This window comes from Ochlerotatus camptorhynchus, unplaced genomic scaffold (genome assembly GCF_037179485.1).
Source record: "Ochlerotatus camptorhynchus isolate MF236.1 unplaced genomic scaffold, CSIRO-AGI_Acam_v1.1 ptg000268l, whole genome shotgun sequence".
In the NCBI taxonomy this organism is placed as follows: domain Eukaryota; kingdom Metazoa; phylum Arthropoda; class Insecta; order Diptera; family Culicidae; genus Ochlerotatus; species Ochlerotatus camptorhynchus.
Genome location: NW_027040758.1, coordinates 2,830,001 through 2,838,020, shown reverse-complemented (window position 1 = coordinate 2,838,020; position 8,020 = coordinate 2,830,001).

Here is an 8,020-nt window from a genome sequence, read left to right as displayed (position 1 = left end):
ACGTGTTTGTTGAAAAATTATATTCTGCCTAATATCAGTAGTCAGTAGTCATTGGGAAACCTGTTACTATATTACCACATATGTATCCTTCTTTCATGAATTTGTTTTACGAACATGATCTAACACAACCTTTTTCTATGACAAAACTATATTTTGATAAAATTGGATCATTGCCTAGACCAACTATTGAAACTAAAGAACAAAACAATTGGCCACGTGTCTGGAATAATATTAACTTAAAGAACCTGAACTCAAATGAAAAATCTATTCCTAATTTACTTTATAATAGGAAAATTGATCACAGAGCTCATTTGTATCGCATAGGTATTGCTGACAACCCTAATTGCTTATCATGCGGATTCCTCGAAGATCTTGAGCATATATTTTGTAAACGTTTTTCGGTCAATCAGTCATGGAACTATTTTATTAGACATTTACTAAACAGATTTGATCCTCGTTTAATGCGCTTCTTAACCTTTTCCAGTTTGATAGCTCCAACCTTAGAAGAGTTTACCAGGGATGACAAAATTATGATTCTAAGAAAATTTGTTCAGTTTAGTCAATATATTTTGGAAACAGAACGACATATGATCTCCTTGCCTAGCTTCAAATTCTTCTTAGAAATAAATGCCTGTAATTAGTTTAGAATAGCTTAGCTTGTAAGACATGTTTATATGTTAGGATTAGAATAAAGATTTTATAAAAAAAAAAAAAAAACAGACTAATTTTGACACATTTGACTGATGCAATGTTTCATTCGTTCATTTATTGTATGTACTGTATGTATCTACAATCACACTCGTGTCTGGCAGTGGTCTGGCAGTGGTATTATGTATAAAATCTACCTGTATACGAGAAGAAGCGAATTTTGAGTTTGCTTAAACGGTTGTGCAGTTTACTCATAAATCGGAAATAGTTCAGGAACTCAGCGATGAGTAAATTTGATCATGTTTTTGCAGGATATCCAGGAAAAAAAAAAAAAAAAAAAAAAAAAAAAAATTCCCGAACATGAGAAAAGTAAAGATTGGATTCTCTCAGTCTTCATAGACTAAGAAAAACTTTGCCATTTTTTTTTTGAGTTTTTCCAACGGAAAACATGAGGCAAATTTACTCATCGCTGAGTTTCTGCACTCTTTGCGACTATGAGCAAACTGAACTCAAATTTAAGTTGATCTCATTGGCCGTGCGGGATAGTCCTGAGAATCCAAGAAATCATGGAAAAGGTCGCTCCTTAATTCTGGCGGAATATTTCCCCGTTTGAATTGGTCAATGACATTTCAAACGGCTGCCATGCCACGTGTGTTTGTTTACAATCTAACTCCCACTGTCTGGCAGTGGCATTATGTATGAAATAAGTTCTTATGAACGCAAGAAGCTTGGACCCGGGAGTTAGACCGTAGCTCAAATAGCCTCTAGATAAAAGATTGACGGGTATTTAGTAATTTAAATGATCGTCTCAATTTAGAGGGATAAGTCCTGTCCAATCTTCCTAATCTTGTATTTTTTAAATGGCTGCATCTTTGAATATTTCTGATTCCTCCTGGGCTAAAACTCATAATGATGAACAAAATTCCACTAGAGTTATATCATTGCTGAGATCCAGAGACCACGTCCGGGCCGCAGGCCGCACGCTGGGAAGTGCTGTTATAGAGGAAAGAGGAACTAAAAGGCAAATAAACTTAGCTGAACGTTGCTGCGCTTTATTCGGAACGGAGGGCACCTCATGCAATGGAAAGGGAAGGATTTGATGATTTTCACTTAATGCACTTTTCAACACAACTTCTGTACATTCAATTAACACTTTTTAACACTGAAATTGTAAATTTTCCACATTTTCACAAGAACGAAAACGACGCAGCAAAACAAAACACGTCATTTTCGCAGCGCTGCCTACTTCGATCGATGAATATATTCACATGCCTAAAATGTTTTTTTCTTGCTAAATGTGAATGTTTTAAGGTAGAGAACGATTTTTTTTTGCATAATACGGTAAGCACTTAACATTTTCCTGACCAGCTATAGAAACACTCACATCAGATGTCAAGCACTTGTGGAAATCACATTCATCGTACAATCTGAACTGACGGAGTCAACATTGAAACAACGTTACAAATATCGTAATGCTATTTGGGTAGACAATTGAAATTGTTCTGGAGCTAGACGTTATCCACAATGATGAGGTAACAACCGGAAGCTCTAGTGGTCACAATCAACCAGCATAAAGCATACCACTCTCGCTGATCGCCCGTGTCCTTGCCTTCCTCAACTCACAGTATCACGGTATTCTCACTGATATTTACGTCGTTCTGATCAGCATCCTCGTCGAATTTCTACTATTATCGGCCTCTACAGTAGGTTCAATTCTTCCAGACTACTATTCAGCCAATGAGATAGAACAAGGTTTGCCAAATTCATGGGTTACTGAGACTGACAGCTTGATTGCTATACTTAGGCACATTCGGCATAACGCTGGGCACAGCTTACGGCACTGGTTGAGATGTTCAGAGTTTAGTATCCCATGGCTCTACTATACATCTGAATAGGGTTCTCAATGAAAATTGGACCGTAAGTCCATTTCAATTCATCAAAAACTAGATTTTAGAGAAATTCTCAATTCGTTCTTTAACAATAACTGTCTAACGTTATTGAATCAATAATTTGCAGCGCTTGTGCAATATTAGTCTTGTAAGGTTGAGTGGAAAAATAAAAAAAATACAAAGTTATACAGAAGGAAAAAGACCACCGCAATCACATCAAACACGCGGAGGGTTCATCCGTTGTCGTAGGGAGAGCCGGAAAGGGGTACCGATAACCTCACCAATATCCGAGGGAGAGATTTAAGCACTATCGGCACATGGTAAAAGACTTTGAAAGAGACGGATATAAATAACAGTTGACAGCACGACATTGCTGCGGTGGCAGCTCGGCAACCGATACCCCGATTCTCTGGGGTTGGCATATCTGATACTGAAGACTGAAAACGCCTAAACTCGTTTCCCCGGGACCTACCCCAGCAGCCAGCGGAGCAGCCTTATGCATGCAAGGCTGCATTTCACTGATCGGTATATCATCCATCGACGAGGACGAAGGAGAACGATGACGACCCGACTTGGTGACAGAGCAGAAAACTGTCGAAAAGATTTGTGAGCCAGCTTTTCAAAAATTTACCTTGGTAAGCACTTTTTCCCTCGAGCTCCGCTCGGGACAGAAGGAAGGCGGATGAAGATTTATGATTGATTGACTCGGAGAGTTGGATGGTTCCGAGTTGAATTTTCGTGAAAAAGTAAATCATCATTTTGCTGATCAGGCAATCCTGATGATGCTTCAATCGACAATTTCCTACGGCTGCTTCAAATCAAAGTTTTATCCCGTTCTATGTACAGAGTTTCTTGTTGCTCGGCATAAGTTTTTCCTTCGAAACTTATCACATCATTCGAGTTGAGATCGAAGAAAAACTAGTTCCCATCAAGTGATGAGTTGTGTACCATTCAGAGCAATTTACACCCAAAAGGAACGCTCCGTGACTAGTTTCCATGTGTTTGTTTATTGAAGCATATTATATGATTATAAATAAATTTTTCAACCGTCAAAAAATGTCAATCATGATTTCGTCGAAGAGAGGCACTGTAATCCAAATGATAAAATGGCAAGGCATTCCATTCTGAGTGCAACAACGGTCCTGGAGAGATCAAACCGAAAGCAATGACAAACGAACGAACGGACGGCGGCGGCGGCGTAACTTTTGCAATTGAAAATTTAATTTATTTTTGCCCCATCCATCGATTCGATGGCCGTCCTCGTCAGTCGCTCCACATCGTCCGGGCTTCCGTGTAAGCACGCGTCCAACAAGTTTCTAGTCTTTCGCTTGCTTCCCACATATCCTACCCTCAACAGGGCCGGCGGCGGCACCAGAGTGCATCCAGAAAAGGAAAATCGCCAAGACGAAACGGATTTATTGAGATAGATAGATAGATATGTGGATAGATTACTACGTTTCGCGAGCGGTCCCCACTTCGAACGATGAGCGTTTGCCACAAGACGATTGACATTGTTTGTGAAGATGATGATGGTTTAGCTCCCACTCGCGGTCGACCGATCGATGGATGATGGGATTCGAATGAAAAATGAAGATCACGAGTGCTCGTGAAGAGCAATCCCCCAGAGTCATCAGTCAGTGTGTTGATTTAATATAAATTGACTAACTGACTAAGTCGGACTGACTGCAGCTAACTTTTTAGCGAGTGAACCCCAGCATGGGGACTGAAGAGCGTTCTTTTGAGTTTATTATTTTATTATCTTCAACCCCTTTTTGAAAATCTTTCAGGTACCAAATATCCACCCAATGATTCCATAATTCCAAACAACATTTTGTATAGCGAAGTGAGTCGAAGCCACATTGGCTCTCAATCAACATTCTAACATGCATCTTCATAGGCAAAGACAGCTCACTCTACTAAGCCCCCCAAAAAGTCAACCGACCACATTCTCCGTTGTCGTAAAATCTGATAAAACAATGAAATGAGCTATATTACTGCCATTGAGCCCGTAAACAAAAGCCAAGAATAAATATTGATAAAGCAAACTCTCCAATAGGTGCTCCGCATCGCTTGCCAACATGCAGACTACATAGTCTTCGAAAAAACTAATAATCGCAAACCCTCCTCTCCATGCAGACGGCCGTTCATCGATGACTCTAGCGGCACAGGCCCCAGGAGAACGGTGCAAGGATCTGAGGAAAATTGTCTTCGCTGTTGTTCTTCTACTGCTGCAGCAAGCTCGTAAAATGAACTGAAGTGTTATTATAGTAAACATTTCTTGGCCCAGTCGGTATCTATCCTGTCGTTCCGAAAGGGGTTCTGTCTGTGGGGATGTCTGCTTTTCTTTTTGGCAAGCCTACAATGTCTATTCCGGGGGGCTTCAGATGGCGTAGTCAGATGAGGCAGAAAATCTTTCCAATTGTCATACAATACTCAAATTCATGCATTCAAAGAACACTAAGTTGTGAGTAGGCTACTAAGTTCGTACGAAACCATTGAAGCCATGACCATCACCACATTCTAACAACTTTTCGGGCATAAGGATACGAAGGAAACAATGTGGGCAATGTGTGCCCCGCTGGCGGATTCCCACTTTCGCTCTTTCTCGCTAGCTTCATCAGCATCGACCGTTGCGCTACTGTTTGACCGAAATGTGCAAGCCCACGACGCAATGAACCGAGGCACACTTGGGAAAGGCTGCCCAAGTCAAGTTTAGTGCCGAAAAGAAAACGGAGCAGCTAGTTTGGACCCGATTTGCTTGCAGCAGAGTTTGAGGAAGAATTTTCATTTTGGGGAAAATAGTTTAAACAGAGGAGTTCATTGACATGAGACTATGTACGGGGAGGATGATTGCGAGTCCATTTGGATCGTTTGGGTGAAATGCAGGGAATGTGAGCATTTGAATCATGCTTGAATGAGTATAGCAATGGGTACGCTACGATGTTGATGGTTCTTGAAAATGATTATTGTTACCAGCGTTAGGAAAATATCAAAATATAAAATCTCACGAATGCCCAAGATCACGTAGCAACGAGTATCAATCTAACAAAACTCACCAGCTACAATTCTAACCAAACCGTGGTGAAATTGAGTTTCATGATTTTTGCTTTACACCCGAACGTAACCCGAGACTACGGTCACTGCTGGCAGCAGTACCTTCGTTTCTGACATCGATGAAGAGTAAAGAGAGATAGCAAACTATGCTGGCTCCTTCTAAGAAAACGATCTGCAACGGAATCATATTTGTGTCGAGTCAACTCTCAGCATCAGTTTTCAATGATGTGAATAGTCTCACAATATCAAAGGAGATTGTAAAATCTATTATAAGCACAATACGGTGTTCCAATATCAAACGTGATACTGAGAGCATATGAGAGTGGAAAATGTCATTTGATTGATGATTTTGCCAACCCTGATTCTGACATATTTTAATGCTATGCTTATTAACTGGGCGCTGAACAATCGATCTGCATGCGCAACTCTTACAAAAGCTGTCCACAAAAATACATAAGGGAATTTTGGGACGAGCACCCAGATTACTATGCCCTCATATTGTCAGTCCATTTGGACATTTCAAAACCCCACACGAAATCGAATTGATTTGCAGTCTTCGAAAAAGTTGTTCTACATAGTCTGTAAATTAAAAGTTTTGATCAGTTTCCAATACATCTTCCCAAACAAACTTTAAAGTTCACCCGAAAATCTAGATCATACACAAATTTGTTAAAATTAGGCACAGTTGCTGGGGACCTCGATACAGATCGTGTGCCGAATCCAAAAATTTAGTCAGAAAAAATCTCAGTAGGATAGTTTTCTAGTTGAAAATGAAATTTCAATTAAAAAAGTTTTTTTACTGAAGTACAAATATTTCCGGCTGTAATGAAGCTATATCAATTATTAAAACGCTATATTGAAGGTAACAAAATTTGCTTACAATCAATTGCAAAGCATTTTTCAGTTAGATTAGTGGTATTACCTTGTTTAAAAACTTAGCTGAAATCCATTTTGTTTCGGAAATATACAAGAAAATTAAAAAGAAATCTACAAACTATTAATTTACAACAATACCACTAAATGCAAATTGTTGTTAATTTAGCGTTAAAATAATTGATAGAACTTAACTTCAGCCGAAGATATTTGTTTTTTTGAAAAAAAACTCTTTTAAGTGAAATATAATTTTTAGCTGTATTTAGAAACCTTTCCTACTGAGATTTTTTGACTACATTTTTGGATTCAGCATACGATTATAGATCAAACATTGAAGTTCATTTTATTTTCTTTTAATGAAAGCAAGTGTAATCGGAGAAAAACATTCATATTTATGAAAGTCTACGTAGACTTGAGGTGGCTGTCAGAAAAGTCTACTGTAGTCTACGAAGGGGGAGAAAGGGGTTAATAAGTATCAAATTTTGGTCTGCGTGAAAATGATCGGCCCCTTTGAAACATGATTTTTGAATTTCTTTATTACTTTATTACCTTACTACTATCTTTCTTTATTTCTGTATTTATTTATTTCTTCATTACTTTATTTCTTTATTTCTTCATGTTTTTATTTCTCTATTTCTTTAATTCATTATTTTTTATTTCTTTATTCTTTGTTTTATACATCATCATTTTTTTATTTATTATGTTAATGCTTTTTTTATTTCTTTGTTTTTTAAATTTATTTTTTATTGTTTTTTTTTAATTTTTCTTTTCTCATTTTTTTTATTTATTTTTAATGTTTCTGTTTGGTAATTTATTTATTTATTCATCTGTTTATTTTTTCATTTATTGATTTTTTTCCATCTTTCTTTCTTTCTTTATTTAATGTCATTAATTCTTCATTTACTTATTTATCCATTATCATTTTTTGTCCTTATGTTGTGTTTTTAGTATTTCTTTAATTTTAAATGATTTATTTCTTTGTTTTTTTTTTATTTCCATATTTCATTATTTCTTATAAAATTTATTTCTTGTTATCATTATTTCTGCATTTTTTACTATATTTGTTTTTATTTTATTTTTTTATTTTTTTTTTTATTTATTAGTCTAATTATTTTTAAATTGATTTATTCATTTATTGCTGTATTTTTTTTTTCTTTATATGTTAATTAAGTTATTTCTTTACATTTTTTCCTCATTTTTTTTTTTTATTTCTTTATTAATTTCTGTTTTTTCTTTATATCTTTATTTGTTTACTTGTTAACTAACTAACTAACTAACTAACTAACTAACTAACTAACTAACTAACTAACTAACTAACAACTAACTAACTAACTAACTAACTAACTAACTAACTAACTAAATAACTAACTAACTAACTAACTACTAACTAACTAACTAAATAACTACTAACTAACTAACTTACTTACTTACTTACTTACTTACTTACTTACTTACTTACTTACTTACTTACTTACTTACTTACTTACTTACTTACTTACTTACTTACTTACTTACTTACTTACTTACTTACTTACTTACTTACTTACTTACTTACT